This window comes from Otolemur garnettii, unplaced genomic scaffold (assembly GCF_000181295.1).
Source record: "Otolemur garnettii isolate 467f Iridium unplaced genomic scaffold, OtoGar3 scaffold00064, whole genome shotgun sequence".
In the NCBI taxonomy this organism is placed as follows: domain Eukaryota; kingdom Metazoa; phylum Chordata; class Mammalia; order Primates; family Galagidae; genus Otolemur; species Otolemur garnettii.
The window spans coordinates 2012240-2032970 of NW_003852459.1; the positions used below are offsets into that span (position 1 = coordinate 2012240).

At 38.7% G+C, this 20731-nt stretch overlaps 1 pseudogene; it reads right to left on the reverse strand.

Annotated features, from left to right (window-relative positions):
* Positions 1–12718: 12718 nt before the first annotated feature.
* LOC100950118 lies at positions 12719–14929 on the reverse strand (annotated as a pseudogene).
* Between the last annotated feature and the right edge of the window lie 5802 nt (positions 14930–20731).

The window sequence follows — 20731 nt, forward strand, 5'->3', positions numbered from 1 at the left end:
CAATCTGAAAAATAAAACAGTGTGTGAACATTCTCACTGACTCCATTCTGGAGACTTCTGTCTCATCCTGAATATATTGCAAGGCACCAGGAAGATATAATTTTAAACAAGCATAGAGGCAAGAATAAAACCTGTCTTAAACTTTGGAAATAGTTTGAATTTTAAAATTCAGGAGAAAGATACAAGATGGAGGATTAGCTTCAGCGTGGATGTGCTCTTTCTCAGAAGAAAAAGCAAAACTACAAGCTATCTATATTTCTATTAGATCCTCTGAGAAAGAATATTGGACTATCACAGGGGGCAGCAGGAGACACCAGGGCGAAGAGAGGAGAGATATGGCGCTGCCTACTCAGAGTCACTGGGAGTTACCAGTGGCCCCTGGATCTGGACCCAGAGAAAAGGGTTCCACACCCTGACCAGTGCTCCACACTCCCCACCAAAGACCTTTATAGTCCTAGCTAGAGCAGGGTTCCTTGGCTCCTGCAGGACTCTAGACTAACATACAAAGCCACCTGGAGATCACACAGAGGCCCCCATCTGTGCCCACCTGAAGTTTCATAGGCTTCTATACCCCTCCCTGCAGGCCAGGTCAGGGAGGCTGTGCAGTCTCCTGTACCCCAAAGACAATTTCCATAGCAGTGGCAGATGTAAGCTGCCGTGGGCCAAAATACATTCAGATCAAGCACCCCATGCCTGCTATCCTCCCCCAGAACTGCAGATCTTACAAACAGGGGCATGCCAGTGTGGGACCAGCCTATGACTATCTATTACAGCCAGCACTTAAATTCATGGGCCTTGGGGACAGGTCTGCTGGCCTGCTCTAACTCCACAGGACTCAATCTCACCCTTCAAGGCCAGGAGAATAAGATGTGTGATCTGATCAGGACTGGAGGAGGAGCCCCCACAGTCAGAACTGAGAGGTGAGTGTCACACGAGCTCTGGCTGCTACATGCAAGTTGAGTGCCCCTTCCTTTGAAGGACCTGCCCAAGAAAGGTATGGCCTATGAGCCATAGTCTCTGCAGTGAATGGGGAGGCTCATGGCTGGAGCAGCTTTACTATCTGAACACAGACTACATGGGATTCGCCTTGCTGTTTTGGCCTGCTGCTGGCAGGAGGCTGCCAGAGGAAAACCCACTCAGGAGCATGGGAGGTGAGCAGGCACTACTACCTGCAGGGCTGTGGATTCTAAGTCATCCCAATTCCCACCCCCACGCAGCCTCTTAGGTACAGTAAGGCACCTCCTCTCCTTCCTAGAAGCTTGCTCAGAGGCCTTCTGTTCTACCCCTCTTGGGGTCAGTGATTGCGCCTTTGGGGAGCCAGGAAGCAGGCTTACCCAATTCAGCCAAACCCACGTTTGCCCCACAACTAATCTTGGTGGCAGAACACAGGACAGGGACCCCTGAGAATTCCAAGGTCCCACCCATCACCTGGGACAGCTGAGTATTTCTCCTGATTAACAAAGACCAAGCATAAATCCCACTGCCACCACCATAGCAGGCTGTCTCCTACAAGCACTAGCTACTGGCTGGGAAGTCAATCTACACGGCGGCCCCTTACAACATTTACGGACAGATTTGTACAGCCATCCACTGGATCTTATCTGCACCTACTGGCCTGGAGGGTGAACTGTGTAAGCCAATACAGTTCATGCTGGTAGATGTGTATTGTACTAAAAAGTAGATAAGTTTTCAGGAGGCATTTAATTCATTTACATATAAAGTTAATAGTGCTATGTGAAGTTCCGTTTCCATTATGTTAATTGTTAACTAGTTGCTTTGCATTCTGAATTGTGTAATTGTTTTATAAGAATGTGAGTTTTATGGTTTCATGTGCAGTGAGGCTGCCCACATGCCTAGTATACCACTGCTACAATTTGCCTTTGAGAAAACTACACTACGGCTTTCTGTAATGAAGTAAAAATTGTTTACTATTTGGGAAACTAACTGAGGAAAATTTCCCTGGTTTTACAAAAGGTTTAGACATCAGATATAAGAGACTCAGTAAATGCTGGAGACATACATCGAAAGATGAACTTCAAAGAATATAGTTTTCAGATGATCTAAGTCAGATGTGAATACGTTTTGACTCTGTGAGGGAGAAAGAGGGGGATAAAGGATGAAAAATTACCTAATTTGGTAATTCAGGTGATGGGTCCACTAAAAGCCCGGTCTTTACCAATACACAATTATACTCATGTCACGAGACTGCACCGTACCCCCTAAGCCTTTAAAGATTAAAAGAAAATCTTGTTAGCTTATATATTTAATATTTAAAAATAGTTTAGTCTCTATAAAAGGCCAATTAATATGTAACATAAGCTTATGAATTTATATAAAAGGCCAATTAACATAAAAAGGCAGCCAACTTCAAATTGCCTTCCAGGATGTTGTGCTGTATACATGAACTGAGTTTCGTGAGTACATATTCACAAAAACTATCCTCTACTCAAAAACCATAAACATTTTAAGTATTTTCAATTGACTAGATTAGAATTATAATATTTTTGCTGTTAGTAATGAGAGTGATTACATGTTTTTTTTTTTTCCTTTTGCGGCTTTTACTCAGATTACTATTCAACTAATGACATTCAACTAATGTCATTTTTCTACTTAAAAAGCTCTTCCAAGATATAACCTTACATTTATCTGTACTGTTTTCTTAAGTTGTTACTCTTAGCTGTAAGTTTCTTAGACTTTTCTCCCTTTTTTGATATCTTAACAGTCTTGAGCAGTACTGGCAAGGTATTTCAGGTAATGTCCCTCCCTTCTATGAGGAGTTCTCCAATTTTTTTTTTAACTTTTGGCATGTTTAGACTGTAGTAATGCATTTTTGAAAAGAAGACCACAGGAATAAAGTGTTCTTTTTATCACAAGGGTACTTTTGTAAACTGAATAGTGTCCCTTTGAGATTTGTTTGTTGAAATTCTCCTCCCAGAATGATAGTTTTTGGAGGTGGGGCCTTTGAGAGGTAATTAGATTTAGATAAAGTTCACGGAAGTGGGGACCCCGTGATGGGAATAATGTTCTTATAAGAACAGGAAGAGACACAGGAGTTCTGTCACTCTCTGCCATGTAAGAGGACAGTGAAAGTATTGATAAGGCACCCATCAGCAAGCCAGGAACGTCACAGGGAAGTAAACCAGCCAGCACCCTGACCTTGGACTTTACATCCTCCGTAGCTATGAAAAATAAATGTATTGTTACGTAAGCCAGTCAGGTTTCTGGCAATAGCAGCCTGAGAGACAGAGATACCTGCTAACAAATTAATTTATCACTGTCAATGTTAAGCTCGATCACTTAGATGAGGAAGTGTTGGCCAAGTTTATCTACCGTAAAGTTATTCTTTTTTCCTCTTTTCATACTGTGTTCTTTGAAAAGAAGTCACTGTACAGCCTCCCTCTTAGAGCACCTACTTAAAGTATTTGAAATTATTCTATACAGAATATTTATCTATCTTTCATTCATTTTTATATGATAATTTGTTTATATTCATATGGACTCATGGTAATTTTATTTTAATGTCATTTATAGTGACACAATTTTCAAAACAGTTTAAATGTGCATCATCAAAAAAATACATGTTCAACATCATTGATTAGTTAAATAAAGTATGAAATTTTACATGATGAAGTAATATGCAGCATATAACATGATAAATTAACATATTTATTGACATGGAACTAAATGTATATGGAATAAGACAAAATAATTATTCATGATACTATTGTTTTTTTTTAGAAAAACTAATGTGTAAACGTAGGTTTGGGGATTATGGTGGTGATCTTCATTTTCTATATTACATACTGCTAAATATTTTTGTTTGAATAGTTTTTATATGCATACCTACTAGCTTCCTTATATTTTACCATTTACATTTTTCCATGTTGACGTCTTATTTTACATGACCATTGTTGGCCATCTTTCACTGACCGATTTTCTTTTCTTTTTGCATAGTACATAGTGGCAAATATTCTGCTCATTCCAGGTCTTTTTTAAAATACATATTATTATGAATTAAAATGAGGGCACAACTGTTTAGGTTACATTGTTTTCAATTCCCAGGTAACTTTAAATGTACCTGGTGCACTCATGAAATAGAAAGAGCTGTCGTTCCATGTCACAGTACCGGGATCTCTGTGTGTTCTCACTTTATGATTTAAAAATCTAGGAGAGAGGGATCATTATCATCATCTCCACTACTGAGGTGAAGTTCCTGAGACTTCTAGAACTTGAGACAGTCCCACAGTTAGGAAAGAGAAAAGTCAAGTTTTAAACCAAGAGATGTTTAAATCCAAAGTTCAAGCTTTTAATCATTATTTTCCATATAGTAACATTTGCTCCTGGAAATGTTCCTCAGTAAGGCCCTCCATATCTGTGAATGAGCCAATCACAGATGGAAAACATTCAGAAGGAAAAAAATAATATAATAATAATAATAATAATGGAAAATGCAGTCTAACAATTTATGTAGCATTTACATTTTATTAGGTATTATAAATGATGTACAAAAAATGTAGATAGATCATATGCAAATGCTAACACCATTTTACATGAAGGACTTGGACGTGGATGATTTGGTATCCTTGGGGCGGTCCTAGAACCAATGCCCTGAATATTCCAAGTGATAGTTGTACAAGACTGCCCTACTTTCACCCATCTGATGCCACTTCCCTTCTCTTATTCCCATCCTCTCTGCCTCTTATTTCCTTGACTTTTTAAGTCTCAAGTCAAAATATTCTCCTTGAGTCCTTCCTTATTTGATAACTGAAGTGAACCAGTCACCACTGGTTTTTCTCCTTAAATCTGAATATATTCATGATGCTGTGCTGCCATCTGATTCCACACGCACTCCTTGAGTTATGAATCAGACTACATCTCTTACCAGGTTGGGCAATACCAGGCCTGTGTTCTTCTAAGTCATATTCCTAAAAGTGTGTCTGTTCCATTTGTGATGCATGTAGGAATTTTCGTTAGGTTTTAATGTTGATTCTGTGGAAAGAGAAAATATATACTCTCCTTTGAGAAGAACAAACATTTTTTTTAATGAGTTATCCTTCAAGAAAGAAGTCCGTTTTAATTAAAAGCTAAGTCGGAAGTAATTACTCATTTCTTTTGTTTGACAAGGTTTAGTAAATTGTCTGTGCACCTGAATATTTTAAATACATTATGATCACAGACCTTGATACCTAGTGCAGTTAGGCCAAGAGTAAATGTCTTAACTGAGGTTGCATTTTGTATATTTCATTGAGTTTTTGAACTCACTTTTTCTGACACCTGAGATCTTAGGATATGTGTGTCTCACTAATATTTGTAGATGCTGTGTTTATCTTCTAGCTAAAAATCGTATTTGAAGTGTGAATATTCTTCAGTAATCGTGGCATCTGTTTTGAGTAACTGAATGAAGTCATAAAACGTGGCTACTGTAGGAGATGAGGAAATTTCAAAAATAAAGCTTCTGCGAATGTTAATGACCATGAGGATATTGCTGTTTCTTTTTAAGCTTTCTTCTTTTGGCTCTCTTTGGTTTTTTTCGTTTTTTTTCTCTATTACAATAATGCACTGTTCCATTGCAAATTACATAACACAAAACTCAATGTTATAACTAATTTTGAGATGTTTATTAATTTTTCCTGCTCCAGTGGTTTAAGAGTCCTATATTAGTGAAAAATGCTACTTTTCGTGATGAGTCTGCTATCCTCCTATTCTGAACAAACCCCAGGCTTCCAGCTGTCAGGATTTTAAGTAGGATGGAGGTACATTTGGATAATTTCTTTTTATTATTGATATACTCTTTATAATAAATCAGACTGTCACTCTAAACAAACTGTCTTCTTCAGATTATGCTTTCATTATAGACATATACCACTTTTTTAAAGTTCCTTGAAAAGTTTTTAATTGTTACGAACAATAAAGGGTAATAATTAGGCAGGTTCAGATTGCTTCCTATTGAAAGTTCCCATCAGTTAAAGAAACTCAAAGTGTCTAAATTTAGTAATGAAATACTTATAAATGCTATTCAATCTAGTAAAGTTTACCAACATAATAACAAACAAGCACAAGCCACCAAGTCCTTTAAGATAAGTGAAGACTAATACTGTAATTATAACAATTATCCCTTCAATTCTGTCAAGGAAATGACAAAATCCAACCTTTTATGTAGGGGAAAGATGCAGATTAGTGATACATTTTACATTATTTAGAGGGTATGTGCAGGTAACAAAAACTTTCATACTTAGTCTTTGTCCCCAGTGCTCATATGGAGCTCCTAAAATGCTTGCATTTTCCTTACTGATAGAAATGTCTTCTCTTAATCATCATACTTGAGTTTATGCTACTATGGTGATTTACAGTGGAGCCATCAGATAAGCTCAGGGTGGGGCTGCTCCACAGAAAGACCAGATGATCAGGGAGTTGAAACTTTTCACCCACTGACCTCCAGGAAGGAGTGATCAGGGGTGTCTGTGTGTGGGGGTGGAGCCACAAATTAAGCTCCAAAAACATTCTTGAACAAGGCTCCGTGAGTTTTGTGGTTGGTGAATATATCAAGGTTCAGGGAGGGTATTGCATCAACACTGCACCCCTCCCCCAGAAGGGGTGAATCTCTTGCTCTATGAATCTCTTTCATTTGCCCATTCCTGAGTTGTACCCTTTATACTAAATTGGAAAGTGTAAGCAAAGCAAAGTGTTTCCCTAAACACTGGGAGTCATTCTAGCAAATTATTGACCTGGGGGAGGGGTCAAAGGGACTCCTAATTCATAGCCAGTCAGTCAGAAGCACAGAAGCACAGACTTGCAATTGGCATTTGAAATGAGGGCAGTTTTGTGGGCTTGAGCTCCTTAACTTACAGGATCTGATGCTAACTCCAAGTAGGAAGTGTCAAAATTGTATTAAATTATAGGACACCCAGCTGATGCCCAGGGTGTTGGAGAATTGCTTGGTGTGTAAAAAACCTGCACATTTGCTATCAGAAGTGTCCTGTATACAGAGAAGCACCATTTTTCCAGAGCATGTGAATGTTACCGTGCAACATGGTACATGCAGCACATCAGAAGGCATTTCGCCAGTCAGTTTCAAATCATCTATTGAGTTGCAGTGGTTCAGAACTAAGCCTTTGACATTCATTTCATTTAACCCTCATGACTACTAAAGGAGGTAAGTATTACTATTATCATTTCACTAATGAGAAAACTGTAGTTTAAAGTTATTCTGTGTGAAAATGGATTAAAGCATTAAGGGAAGAGATCTAGGCAGATAATCTTTCTAGACAAAGTTTTCTAGACTTCTAAAAAAGGAGACATCATTTTTCTTTTTTAAATGTAAGAGATAAACTTTAATAGGTAGAAATAAGCACTTACAGTTTGGAAATAATTCTTCCAAGAGGTAAAGATTACAGCCCTTTATGAAGTTTCCTCAAACCCTGGTGATATGACTCTGCATCCACTCTAGGATCACATGTGGCCACAAGATATTTAAAACAAATGAATCGAATCATTGAGTAAGAAGTCTCATTGATTACAATATTTTTAATGCTCCAATGCAGTTAACTTTAGGCCCCTTCCTCTGCACCCACTGTCACATAATTACTCTGCTGAAGTTTTTCTATTTGTGGTATGACTTCAGGGAATGAAAATAAATGAAGCGGAAATACATTGATGGCCATGGTTAGTGAAGAGGTCAAATGAACCTCTCCTGGCTGTGCACTTTGCAACCATAGAAGGCAGAGACTCCCCTTCAAAGATTTCTGCTAAAGAGATCTGCATCACCAGAAGTGAAAATATGTGATTCTTTGGAGGATGCTACAGCCAGAAAGACATACAAATATTGTTTTCATCAATTGTGTGCAAATGACTTTCCGATTTTAAATAATCAATCAAGAGAGCTAAGGAGAGAGTCAGAGTTTGGCTAGCATAAACATAGCTCTCAAAAGTGTATGTAGTTTTGCTAAGAATTACTATGTTGCCATATTTAGCCAGTAAAACTACAAGATATCCAGGTAGGTTGGAATTTCAGATAAATAGTGAATGATTCTTACATTAATATAAGTATGTCCATAATATTGTATGAAAATTTTTATGTGAAAAAAATTGTTTATCTGAAACTAAATCAACAGGGATTCTGTGTTTTATTTCTCAATCCTGCAAGAAAATGTATCACTCAGAGGATATTTTGGGAATATGGAAAATAAAATGATGTTTCAATAACTCTTCAGGAAGAGGAATGGATATGTCACAATAAAGATCTAATATAATAGTCTGTGAGTTTACATTTTTCTGGACCAAAGCATATTAGACATAAAAAGTAGAGAGTTTCTTAAACATAAGGGCAGCAAGGCTGTCCCTTTCAAGTTCTATACAGGTAAATGCAGACATTTTTATAAATAATATTGCCTCACTCACTGAGATACAAAGGTCACATGTCACAACCATTTTAACTCTGAGATTTTCTAACTTTTAATATGGAGGGGCATTGAACTGATTTTTATGTGATTTTTAACTGAAAGGTTCCTTTCGATCAGTGTTTTTAATGTATACCTAAGTTTTGTTTTAGAGGGCTTCTAAGATTCAGAAACTAAGTAAGATTCCTGATTTTCTGTATATAGCTGTGTCGTTTATACTTTGTAATGTTAACAGTTGAAAAAAATAACAAAAGGACAAGTTTTTTAAAAACTCAACAAACCTAGTAGTTTTAGATACTGAAGATAATAAGAACAGGGCTCAAAAAGTCACTAAGAATTAGTGACTTCAAGGCTAAGAATTAAATGACAAGGACTCTCCAGTCATATGCTTACAAGCATATACTTATCTTCTAAATGTCAGAGCTACACTCCTCCCCACCTCTATTTCCTTACTGATGAACTAGTGTACAATATGCGAAGAACGTCAGACCTCTGTACATTCCTTGGGATTTATGGACTGTGAATTCTCAGGCACGTATTTCTCAAAATATTTGCAATCATGTGTCAAGAGGCAGAATACTAAGGTGGTTTGTTGTAGCGATATAGAGAATTGCCATTCCGTGAGATCAGCAGAGCATTTGGCAACTGGCCTGTTAGACTAAGTGCAGAGCTGGAAGTGGGGCTCGCTGAGGCTGCCCCACAGCAGTGTGGCTCCGTTGTTTTCACATGTCCTCTCTGGCAGATGCCGCTGAACATCTCTAAACTTCAGTTGGAGATTTTCACAATTATCTTCACCATCTGCCCTGTTTTTAGGGTGCACTTATGTTTATAATTGGTATTAATGTTTGGAGGTTGTTTTCAAAGCTGCACACACATACTAGGCCAGTTTTTTCTTGCTCATCATGACCAAAGGTTGAAAATATTTTAGTTATGAATTTTTTTTTGTTTTCTTCCCCAAGGACTTCACTCATGTGCTGCTTAACAATGTTACAGGCAACCGTAGATGTTAAAGTGTCTTTTAACATTATAATAAAGCTGGATAATTCTCTTCTCCTCCTAAACTGACTTGAAGTTACAATGTAATGTGTTCCCGGAGTATTGGTGATGCTGGGCACACAAACCGCTACTGGAATGTGCAGCACACACCGTTAGGCACAGCACCTAATACTTGACAATGATAATCAACAACTATGGTTTAGATTATGTATTTGCTATACTATACTTTTTATTGTCATTTCAGAGTGTATTTCTTAAACTTATTTTTTTAAAAAAAGGTTAATTATAAAGCAGTCTTAGAGGAGGAATTCCAGAAGAAGGTAGCTTATCATATTAAGTGACAATTCCATGAGTGTTATTGTCCCTGAAGACTCTGCAGTTGTACAAGATATGGAGGCGAAAAGTGGTGATATTGATATCTAGACAGGCGTCCTCAAACTATGGCCTGCTGGCCACATGCAGCCTGCCTAGGACATTTATCCAGCCCACCAGGTGTTTTTGCCACCGCTGCCTGTCCTGCTTAGCAGCCGACTCATTCCGGGGCCCACAGTCTGGCCCTCCAACGGTCAGAGGGACAATGAACTGGCCCCCTGTTTAAAAAGTTTGAGGACCCCTGACTAGGCCTTGGGTAAGCTTAAGATAATGTGTGTGTTTGTGTATGAGTTTTTATAAGAAAGTTTTAAAAGGTAAAAAAAAATTAAAACAGGATAAAGCTTACAGACTAAAAATATAAGGCAAGAATATATTCTTGTACAGCTGTACAATCTGTTTTTGTTTTAAGCTAAGAAGTTTTATAAGAGTCAAAAAGTTAAAAAAAATTAAAGTTTGTAAGGTAAAAAAGCTATAGTGAGCTACAATTAAACTATTATTAGAAAAAAGAAAAATAAAGTTTTGCAAATTTAGTGCCATCTAGCTATGCGGTATCTGTAAAGTCTACATTATCACACAGTAATGTCCTGGGCCTTTATTTTCTCTCATCACTGACTCACTGACTCAACTAGAATACCTTCCAGTTCTGCAAGCTCTGTTCCTAGCAAATGCCCCGGATAGGTGCTCCATTTTTCTCTTTTATGTTGCATTTTGACTGCACATTTTCTATGTTTAGATACATAAACGTGTTACAATTGGCTGCAGTGATACACTGTGCAGATCTGTAGGCTACATGCAGTAGGCTAGATCATACAGCCTAGATGTGTGATAGGCTGTACAATAGTTTTTGTAAACAACTTATGATCTTCACATAACATAAGTGACACATGACCATGTGCACATGAATAGTTATAGATAGATGAAAGAAAGATGAATAGACACAGACAGTAGATAACAGGCACACATATGGAAACCCTGTATTGAATCCGTCTTTCATTCATGTGTGTGTATCTATTCATATATTAGTATAGTTTTGGGTCGCTTACGTTGTATGAACATCATAGATTGTACTGACTCCATGTATAGCCTACTGCATATCTAGGCTGTGTGGTCTGGCCTATTATACCTAGGCTACAAATAGAGTATTATTAATATTTTATATAGGTACATACCCATATATGTAGAATATTAAGTTCAGAATTTAAATCTACCAAAGAAAGTCTGAATCACGGAATTGTCCCTGATTTATAACTATCACATTAACACACTAATTATGTTACAATGATTTCATTAAACTTCTAAAATGATGCAAACACTAATCTTATCTCTAAAGTTCATTTTGCCTTTGAGGATCCAGAATATTGAGAAGAAGGGCAAATCTGTCACATTTTTGTTTGCCTCATTTGGTTGGTGTTTGCCTAGCAAGCTGCAAGTTGCTAGCAAGAGTGCAAGGCTTTCCCTGAGCACTGTAGGTGCTCAATGAATAATTAATCATCAAATGAGGCTGCATCGGTTGCCAGGAGGTTAGTCACCAGGCGTCGACTGCTATCGCGCACTGGCTTGAGAAGAAAGTATCTGGCTGACAAGGAATCAGGTCATTAATGAACTCTAGGAAATTCCTTGGAAGAAAAAAATCTGCTGCTAGAATAATTCAATAATAATAATAAAAGAAAATAGGGGGAGAGCATAATTTCTGCCCTTTTTTTCAACTTCTCAATGAGTTTGTAAAAACCCATATGCTTGTCAGTCATAAATGCATTTCCAGACATTACCGCTTTCTCAAAATTCTTGATGCCTGTTTGGCAGTTTTATTCCCTTTTCCCCCAATTGTAGCATTTCACCGTGCTATAGGGGTTTTGAGTTACTGTGTCTTCCTGAGGCATTGATAATTTCTACCTAATATATCGCACTGCTTGCAACTAGAAAAGGAAAATTGTGATGTGTCATCATCTTGTCTTAAGTAATTTCATTTGCAAAATTCTCTCGGTGTATAACTTACCCTGATTTTAAGTGAGACACCACAAGTATCACATTACAACCTGGCAAATCATAAGATATTCTAAATTAGGAGAATTGGGAGCTTAAATAAAAGATACATATATTTGTGTAGGTTTGGGAAGAAGACAAATATAAAGAAATAATATAGTTTAGAAATTTTGTTCTTTGAATGAAACTGGCTTATTGGGCTAACTCTGTGGAGAACTGGAAGACCCTGGAGATGATACAAAAGGCTGGGCAAGTGAGGCCTGAATTCAGATAATTCTCCTTATCATTTAGCAGAAAACGTAGAAAAGCAGAGGAAGAAATATTGTTAAAAGTATACTAAAAAGTGCCTGGAAAATCATTTTGTCACCCCAAAACTTGATTCTCTCAAGGTCTTTCCTAGTCAGTCTATGAGTCACATCATGCTGGTCTATTTCTGTCTGCCAACCAGTTATATTTTAATTTACATTCAGAATAAAAGATGAACAATATTCATATGAACTATCTTACCAGTACCCTCTTCCTTTCTTCATTATTTAAGTTTACTGCGTCTTTTCTACAGGAAGCCCCAAAGGCAGGAACCTCACATTAGGGACTTTGACACTCCAGGACATAGTATCCGCTCTCTCTACGTCCTCTGTTTCAGCCGGAATGGTTTAGGTTTTTTACCCTTTTTGTTCAGCTAGAAATGCTTACATATGAGAGTTCTCATTCAATTTTTTTTTTTAAAGGTTAGAGAAGTTTCCTAGCTTTAGAATACATTGATACACTTTGATTACAGAAATAGTTCATTTTTAAAACTAAGCAGTGTTTTAATGTACTTTGAGTAACAGCCCAGGTTCTCCAAGGAACCTTGGAGGCTTGTGAAAAAGACCTGTCTACCAAGATGCTGCATCTCTAGTGTGGGGGAGGGTGACTTAAATTAATACTTCTGTAAGAAGGAAGGAACTGAATCACCACAGCATCAGTAACAGCCTTTTTCTTTTACATGGTAACTCATAATCTGATGATTTATTTCACTTCACTAGTTCAAAATTAGGCAGGAAAGAAACTAAGCTGACTGGTCAGACCCAGAAACAATAATTTGGCAAGCAGTGGCCACTCAGCTCACGGAGATGTGTAATCTGCAGAAAAGCTGCTCGACTCCAGTCACCTATTCTTTCTCATCGGTAGAGGAGTTCGATACAGCCACTTCTCTTTATCAGCTTTAAGTTGCATACAAGCAAAGAGATCACAAACTGCAACGGTTAAGGGGAAAGTTGCGCTCTTCTTGTAGAGGTGAATTAAGTAAGGCTCCCTGGGCCTTCTTTCAAAGTAGCCATTTGTCTTCGCCAGAGGACAACTGGTTGAGGTTTCCAGTCTTCCTTCCTGGCAAGACCCAGTCAGCTATGCTGTGTTAAAGGGGCACGGGGATGTGATCACAGGGCTTTTACGTTTCTGTTAAGCTCTATACTCAGTACCAGGCACTTCCTTGGGACATCCTTCTTTGCTTGGGGGCCTGCTGAGCCATTCTGATAAGGGACTGTTCCTTATCTTGCAAGGAATCAGCAATTTTAGAAGGAGCCATTGCTTTTGGTGCCTTAGCTTGTTCCACTATCTCTTTTCGGGAAGGACAGAGCCACATATTCAGGGAATCTTTATGCTTCTCAGGCTCCGATTTGGGTTCCACACACATCCCATTTTTATCCTTTCCTTCCTTCTTCAGAAGCCATTTACACAGAGCTTCCTTCTCACAAGTCTCATCACACACACACTCTGCTAAGCTCGTGCAGGGCTCATGGGCCTTGCATACCTCCTCTACTTTATCTGGGTCCTGATGTTCTGGACAAGCCAGTCCTCAGTAATTATGCTGGGGGGACATGGTTTCTCAGCTTCCAAGTAGTCATTCAGGCACTTCAGATTGCCCAGGTTTTCAATCTCCACACCTTTGGGCTGGTTGCCACAACAGTTGGTACAGGAGTCAGGCTTGACAAGCCAATCACTCACACTGTAGGACTGAAACAAGAGCTTAAACTTCTCACTGGCCTCACGGCTGCCATTCTCAGGCTTCTCCAGCTTATCGGGTGTTTGGGGAGTCACTAGCCAATCAGACAGGTCCATCTCATTTTGATTGGGCAGCTCTATGTCTTCAACCTTTTCACTTTCACAGGAGAAAGAACTGGTCGTGGAATGGCTATTACACTTTTGATAATTTGGTTTTTTAGGAACTTCTTGTTGACTCTTCAGAAGCCAGTTTTCTAAGCCTTTTACGTTGCCGCAGACATTACTGAAGAAACTGCAGGGTCTAGCAGATGTCTGACTATCCTCCAAGGTCTGGTTCTGGGTGAGCCAATCCTGGGGGTTGGTGCTAGGTCTGTAAGGAACTTGACAGCCACTTGAAAGTTTGCTTGCAAGAAGCCATTTGCTGGGAGGGACAGCTGTGATGCTGGATGCTGACTTCTGCTCAGGCACTGAGAGGTAGCCTCTTTTCTCTGGGAAGAGCCCAGTTGGATGAAGTAGCATGAACCATCAAGTGCTCAGGAACTTGAATGGTCTTGAGGGACCCAAATGTGGTGATGGTCTGGCACAGAGCACTGATATCCGCTTCAAAGGCCAGGACAGTTGAATCTTCTGGCTTAAGGGTAAACTGCCCAGTCTCTCCAAGCACGCAGAGACTTGATTGGCTATCAGGTGTCCTCAAACTACAGCCCGTGGGCCACATGTGGCCCACCTAGGACATTTATCAGGCCCTCCAGGTGTTTTTGCCGCTGCTGCCTGTCCTGCTTAGCAGCTGACTCATCCTGGCACCTGCAGTCCGGCCCTCCAATGCAATCTGGCCCCCTGTTTAAAAAGATTGAGGACCCCTGTTTAAAAAGTTTGGGTACACTCCAGTTGATGAATAAGACAATTGAACTGGCCCAATAACCAGTAGAGCTGTTGGGCCTGCTGCTGAAGTATCTCCTCTTTAAGCTGATAGATGAGGTCTACCTGTTCATATAGCCATACCTCATGGCTTCGAAGGCATTCCAGGTGATAGCATGTGTAACTGTGAATCTGTGTTTTGACCTCTCGCCAGTTACCTTTGATTTGCTGTTCAACCCATAGAACTTCACCAATAGCAAGCTCCAAATCCCTCCGTGCATCACTACACCTCAAAAGGGTTTCTCTATTACTGGAGAAGCCCTCTGGTCCTCTGAGGTATTCATTCTGCTCACTGTTCCTTGCAGGCCAAATTCCTCAAGGAACCACCTCATTCAATTTTTAAGTTAAAAGGCTAAAGCATTTTATTACTTAATAAGACATCGAACTCAGAACTTTGCAAAAATCATTTGCAAACTTATTCTCTATTATGTCCCATGACCCAAACAATTAATTGAGTCAGAGGGTTGAGAAGTAAGAAGTGAGATATGCAGAAATTTTTCCATAAATAATTTGTAAGTGCATTCTTTTCTCTCTCTCCCACTCTCACTCTCTCTCACCAAGTTTCTATCTTATAAAGCATAAAGTTCGTGTTATTTTACCTGATTAAAACATAGAAAATACTATGAAATTTAGAGTACATTTTTACCTTTAAGTATAAACTAAACACTATCTAACCAAGATCATAAACAAGACCATCCCAGTTTCTCTTTTGGTCTAGAAAGGATGATGCATCTGATTTTGATGGTGTCTGTTGTTCAAAAATTCAAGTTCTGCTTTTAATGTTTGGCTTTTCCATGTAACTTCTACAATGTACTTGTCAAATAAGTCTACATGAGATTTTGTTCCCATTGTATATCTTTCACCATAGAAACACCCCTAAGTGGGGCACTGCACCCATAGCACAGTGTGTAGGGCACTGGCCACATAAAACAGGGCTGGCGGGATCAAACCCGGCCTGGGCTGCTAAACAAGAATGACAACAACAACAACAAAAAATAGCCAGGCATTGTGGCAGACACCTGTAGTCCCAGCTATTTGGGAGGCTGAGGCATGAGACTCACTTAAGCCCAAGAGTTTGAAGTTGATGTGAGCTGTGATGTCACAGCACTCTACTGAGGGTGACACAGTAAAACTCTTCTGTCTCAAAAAACAAAAAAACAAAAAAGCCACTCCTGATGCCTCTAATGAATACTGCTCTTGATATCAGCCAAAATACTTCTTTATGTTGTTCCTTTAGGGAACAATGCTGAGAATAACTTAAATCTTAGGGAAGGGTCCCCTAAGAGTCCGCCCTACATAGTTGAATTTCTTTCTTGAATATTTCATGTTAAAACAAAACACTTCTACAACAATATCTGCATATACCGATGACCCCAGTGATTTGGACAGTGTCTCTAGATTTAATCCATAATTTTAAATACTATAGTCATATACACTACAGTTACATACATTTCATTTCTCTCTACTATTTTGTGAACTTTTTAAAAATGTCATTATTTGAACGTAGCATATCCAGGCATCACTGAAAAGACAAATTAAACACAAATTGAAAACTAAAGGGTGAGTGCATGAAAACAACACAAAGAACAAAAGAAAAAGGAGTTCAGGGAAATATGAAAATTGGGGGAAATTAAAATGATGCATAGATTGTCAAAATTATCATCTTTTCCAAATGTCAAATCCAGCCACCTGCAGTCTGAGTGACGGCTAAATGAGTAAATGCTTTTCAAATATCAGAAATTTTAATGGCATTTGTTCTCTGATGCAAAAGAATTAGAACTGTAAGGAAAAGTTCCCTCACTGAGCACTCGTTTCTGCCTACAAGCTTAGCGTGAATGTTTCCCAGACTACTTGAGAAGTGCTGCTGTCTGGCAGAGGCTTGATCTTTGTGCTAAATCCATTTTGTAAATAAAATTTTATTGGAACATGGCTATGCCCATTTTTTACCATTGTCTATGGCTGCTTTCACCTCACAAAGCAGAGCTGAATAGCTGCAATAGAAATCCTGCGTCTCACAAAGCCTAAAATATTTATTCTCGGACCCTTCACAGAGAGCTGGCTGATATGTGTTGAGAAGTCAACTGTGAGCTTGCATGACTATTTTAAAAATTGTGTCATTAGGTTTTGTCATCTCAGTATATTTAACTGCATATGTGCTAGAATAGACACAAAGAAGGTGAGGCAGAAGAAGAAATAAAACCTATATTGCTTCGGGATACTGATCCTATTCACGCATTTCATGTTTATAATTACAAGCTTCTGCAACAATCCACGGGTTATGCTCTGTATTTGAAATACAGATGCAGCCGTTAGATCTATTTGGAATTATTTTCCCCAAAAGTTTGATGTTTGGCTCTAGAAATGGATGTGGAGAGACCAAAGGTTAAACCTGGGTAAATTGTTTCTATTTCACGTCATGCCAGACGTTTTTTCTGTGAAGTGTCTTTCTGCCCTCATTAGATTTCGATGCCTCTCCCATTCTCCCCACTATCTGCTCACCCACTCAGCCACTCAGTCTCTGTCCCAGTCTCTTGCTTTTTTCCTGTTTTCTTTTTTTCTGTGTTTGGATCTCTCTCTCCAATCTGCTTCCTCTGTCTCTCATTCCCTTTATTTTTGTCCTTCTCCTCTAGATTCCTTGATCTGCAGAAATCACACAAATTCAATAGCTACAGCTCTGCCCCTAAATTGCAACTTTCAATATTTTATTAGAAAACGAAATTGAGAGCTGCCTAATGATCCCAGGAGAAGACTCTCCCAATTTAACATAACCTCTAAACAACATTTGAGAGGCAATTTCATAGGGCCCCAGTGGAACGAATATCACAAAGCCAACAGTGCAGGGGCAGTTTAAAGTAATATGCATTTCAGTTCCTCCTCTTGGCTTTTAGCACAGCCGTGGGGTCCTGTAGACATTTGCTCCCGGTGCTGCTAGCTTCTCACTTTCATTTTTATTAAAAAACTAACAAGGAGCATTAAGCAGCTCCCTGTTTAATTTCCCATAGAAAAGCAATAGTTTCGAGCAGCCCACTGGTGGAGTGATATTTAAATGCAAAATGCACAGCTGTGCCAAATGTATGCGCCAGAGCAAAAAGGGTTTCCTAATATGACAGGTTAATACCATGAATTTTTATTTCATTTGCCACTGAAACAGCTAATCAGAGAGAATTGGACTTGGGGAAGCAGAGGTGAAACTGGGTAGTTAAGAGACAAAGGACACAGCTTGTCAACCTTCTATGGGTTTAATACGATGCTAGTGAAGTGCTGCAGAATTCGTCAAAAGTTACCCCACTGGGGAAATGTGCATTGACCTGCCACACTTATCTGGGGCATCTGGCGGCTTTCTACACTGGGATGCTAAGTGAGCTGTGGTCCTACCAACCACGTGCTCGGGCTCTGCCTCTTTCCAACCTAATGAAAACAGTATTAAATTAAACCAAAAGCTAGAAGAGATAATACAGAGAAAGCCTTTAAGACTTCATATCAGTCTAACACACGGCTCTGCAATGTGAATAACTGTAATTCCCTAAGCACAGATTTCATGACAACTCTGTGCAAGCCAGGCAGCCATGTCAGAAAGCCAGCTCAACCCAACCTAGCTTTAGAAAAAATCAATTCTTTAATTACATTGTTAATTTAGATTTAGCTTTTAAGTTGATCCTACTTCTTTGGGTCAGGTTTCCCTAATGACACTTTTTTTAGTTCATAGCTGTGAAAAGCCAGGTGATGAGTCACGTTGTTTTCTGATAGGAAACTTGGGAGAAACCCTCAATCGTCTTCAAAACAATAGGTAAGAGTTGTAATTATGATATTCATACAAGTTAGGCTTATATTTCCCGTTAAATACCAAGGCAAAACCTACTGTCAAGAATAGGTTAAAATAAAATATCTTTCAAGGTCAAAGTAAGTATGGAAGAATATCCTCTAAATGTTCTCTTTTACAATTTTTCCCTTCACTTAAAATAATTTTTTGCTAGGCCACTGGACACCTTCTCAGACATCACTATTTGAGTTCTAGAAATCACTCTAAAATTCAGACCCACTGCTGTCTAGATGCCAGTAGGCCAGTAGAATACAACTAAGGAATTTTGACAATTTATTTTAGTTTTTACATAGTAAGAGTCAAGAGACTGAGGTGTGAAAGATGCCTCAATCTATACATCTGAAGGAACAAAGTGCCAGCAAGATCCAAAGAGTAGAGAGAATGCCATGGAGCAAAGAAAGGGGAAATTTCCCAGTGATTTATTTACTTACAGACTAGGGAATAGTTACCTTGCTTTCAAACTAAATTATTTCTGCTCTGTTTCCCTAGACAAACATTGTGAAGGAAGTACCTAAGGAGCTGAGTGATGTTTTCAACAATAAATTGAAAATGCCCATTTACAAATTATTTCTTTTACACAGACCCTACTTCCCCGAGCTGGGTCATAAGAGGTTAGCTTTTTAAGATGTTAACAAAAATAAAAATGAAAGAAGGAAGAGAGAAAAAGGTAAAAGAAAGACATATTTGTAGAAATAATGGATTGAACAAAGGAGAAAGGCTATCATATTTCCAGAGGAAGGAAAAAGTAGAGCACAGTGGTTTCTTCAGTGGAAACCTGATACACAAATGGCTTTGAGAAGTCATTTATCTTGGTTAAAATATGCCATGTATAATGCAGCACCTGAACACTGAGCCCAGAACCCTCACAAATAACAATACTTGCTGTGATTTGGTGTCTACTGGATGTCAGACATCATATTACGTGCTTTGTAAAACATGAGCTTCAAAATATTGCTAACTGAGATGACTCAGGCCAACAAAGACAATAGAGGACAATGATATTCAGATGTCAAGACTTATATCTAAACATGCTTACTGCCAAGTCAGAGCTCTTTCGATTTTAACTATATTCTTTCACATTCTTTTCTAGTATTCCTCTGTTGCTGAATGTTCTTCCATCTTGTCATCCTTAAAGTCACATAATTTGTGCAAGTAAAAATCTCCTTAATTGAACCTCAGACAACACAGTTGAGAATTAAGTTTTTATTATAAAATAATAGTTTACAAATAAATGTATTTCATTTCCCTTTCAGCTTCCACTTTCCACTTTCCACCCTTTTATCACTAAATATAAACAAGCCTACAGGACTGATTTAGATGCTTAAAACTTTTGTATTTTTCTGGAAAGCTACACTATTAACATTTCCAAAACTCAACTTTTGTTTTTGATTTAAACAATAAATGCTAGAAAATAAACTTCATTCGTGTCCACTAGCATTAAAAATGACTCCAGAAAAAAGTGATATCTAGAAGAGGATGTAGTAAGAAAGCTTTGACAGTCCTTCTCTCCATAAACCCATCAATTTAGCATGATTTATGGAAAATTCTCTTTAGGAAAAATCAGAAATTAGTTGGAAGCCTTCTGTGCCTTCGTGAAACCAAACTCACTAAAGGCCATAGGAAAATTTAGGATTCTGTCTTGCTAGAAGATTCTGTCCTGCACCAAGCACTGAGTCATATAGTCATAAGATATGGAAGAGATCTCCTAGCTCCCAGATTCACTTAGGGGAGGAAAAATATTGGTTCATGGGTTCACACTTTGGCATTTCCCAGGGAATTACCCAGAGAACTGGTTTCTATCTTGCCAATCTTGGACATGACTTACACAGTCTAGCTGCCCCAGACAGAATGGAAGAGGTGGATTAATCCAGTGGATTCTACTGATCCTGTCTCTTGCTCAGCATAGAATAACCAAATATAAAATTCAAGCTCTCAACTTCCCCTTAAGGAGGGAAAGAGTTGACCCATGTATTTGTTTATTGTCTCAACTTCTTGATACCTTCTAAGACTAGCATATGTCTCATCAATCTTGAAGCTCTAACAAATCTAGAAGCTGTTAAGTCTAGTATGGTATAGCCACTTGGGAGAAAACAGAGATGGCAGCTCTGTCTGGTAGATACCACAGCTCTCATTTCACCCACACCAGCCAACTCAGCACAAAGTAAACAGACAAAAGCCAAAGCAACCTGCTTCCCCCTAGAGGGCAGAAAGAGTTGGTAGAGGTCCCCAGAATCTCCATCCAATCAGGTATCATCTGTACCTGGCA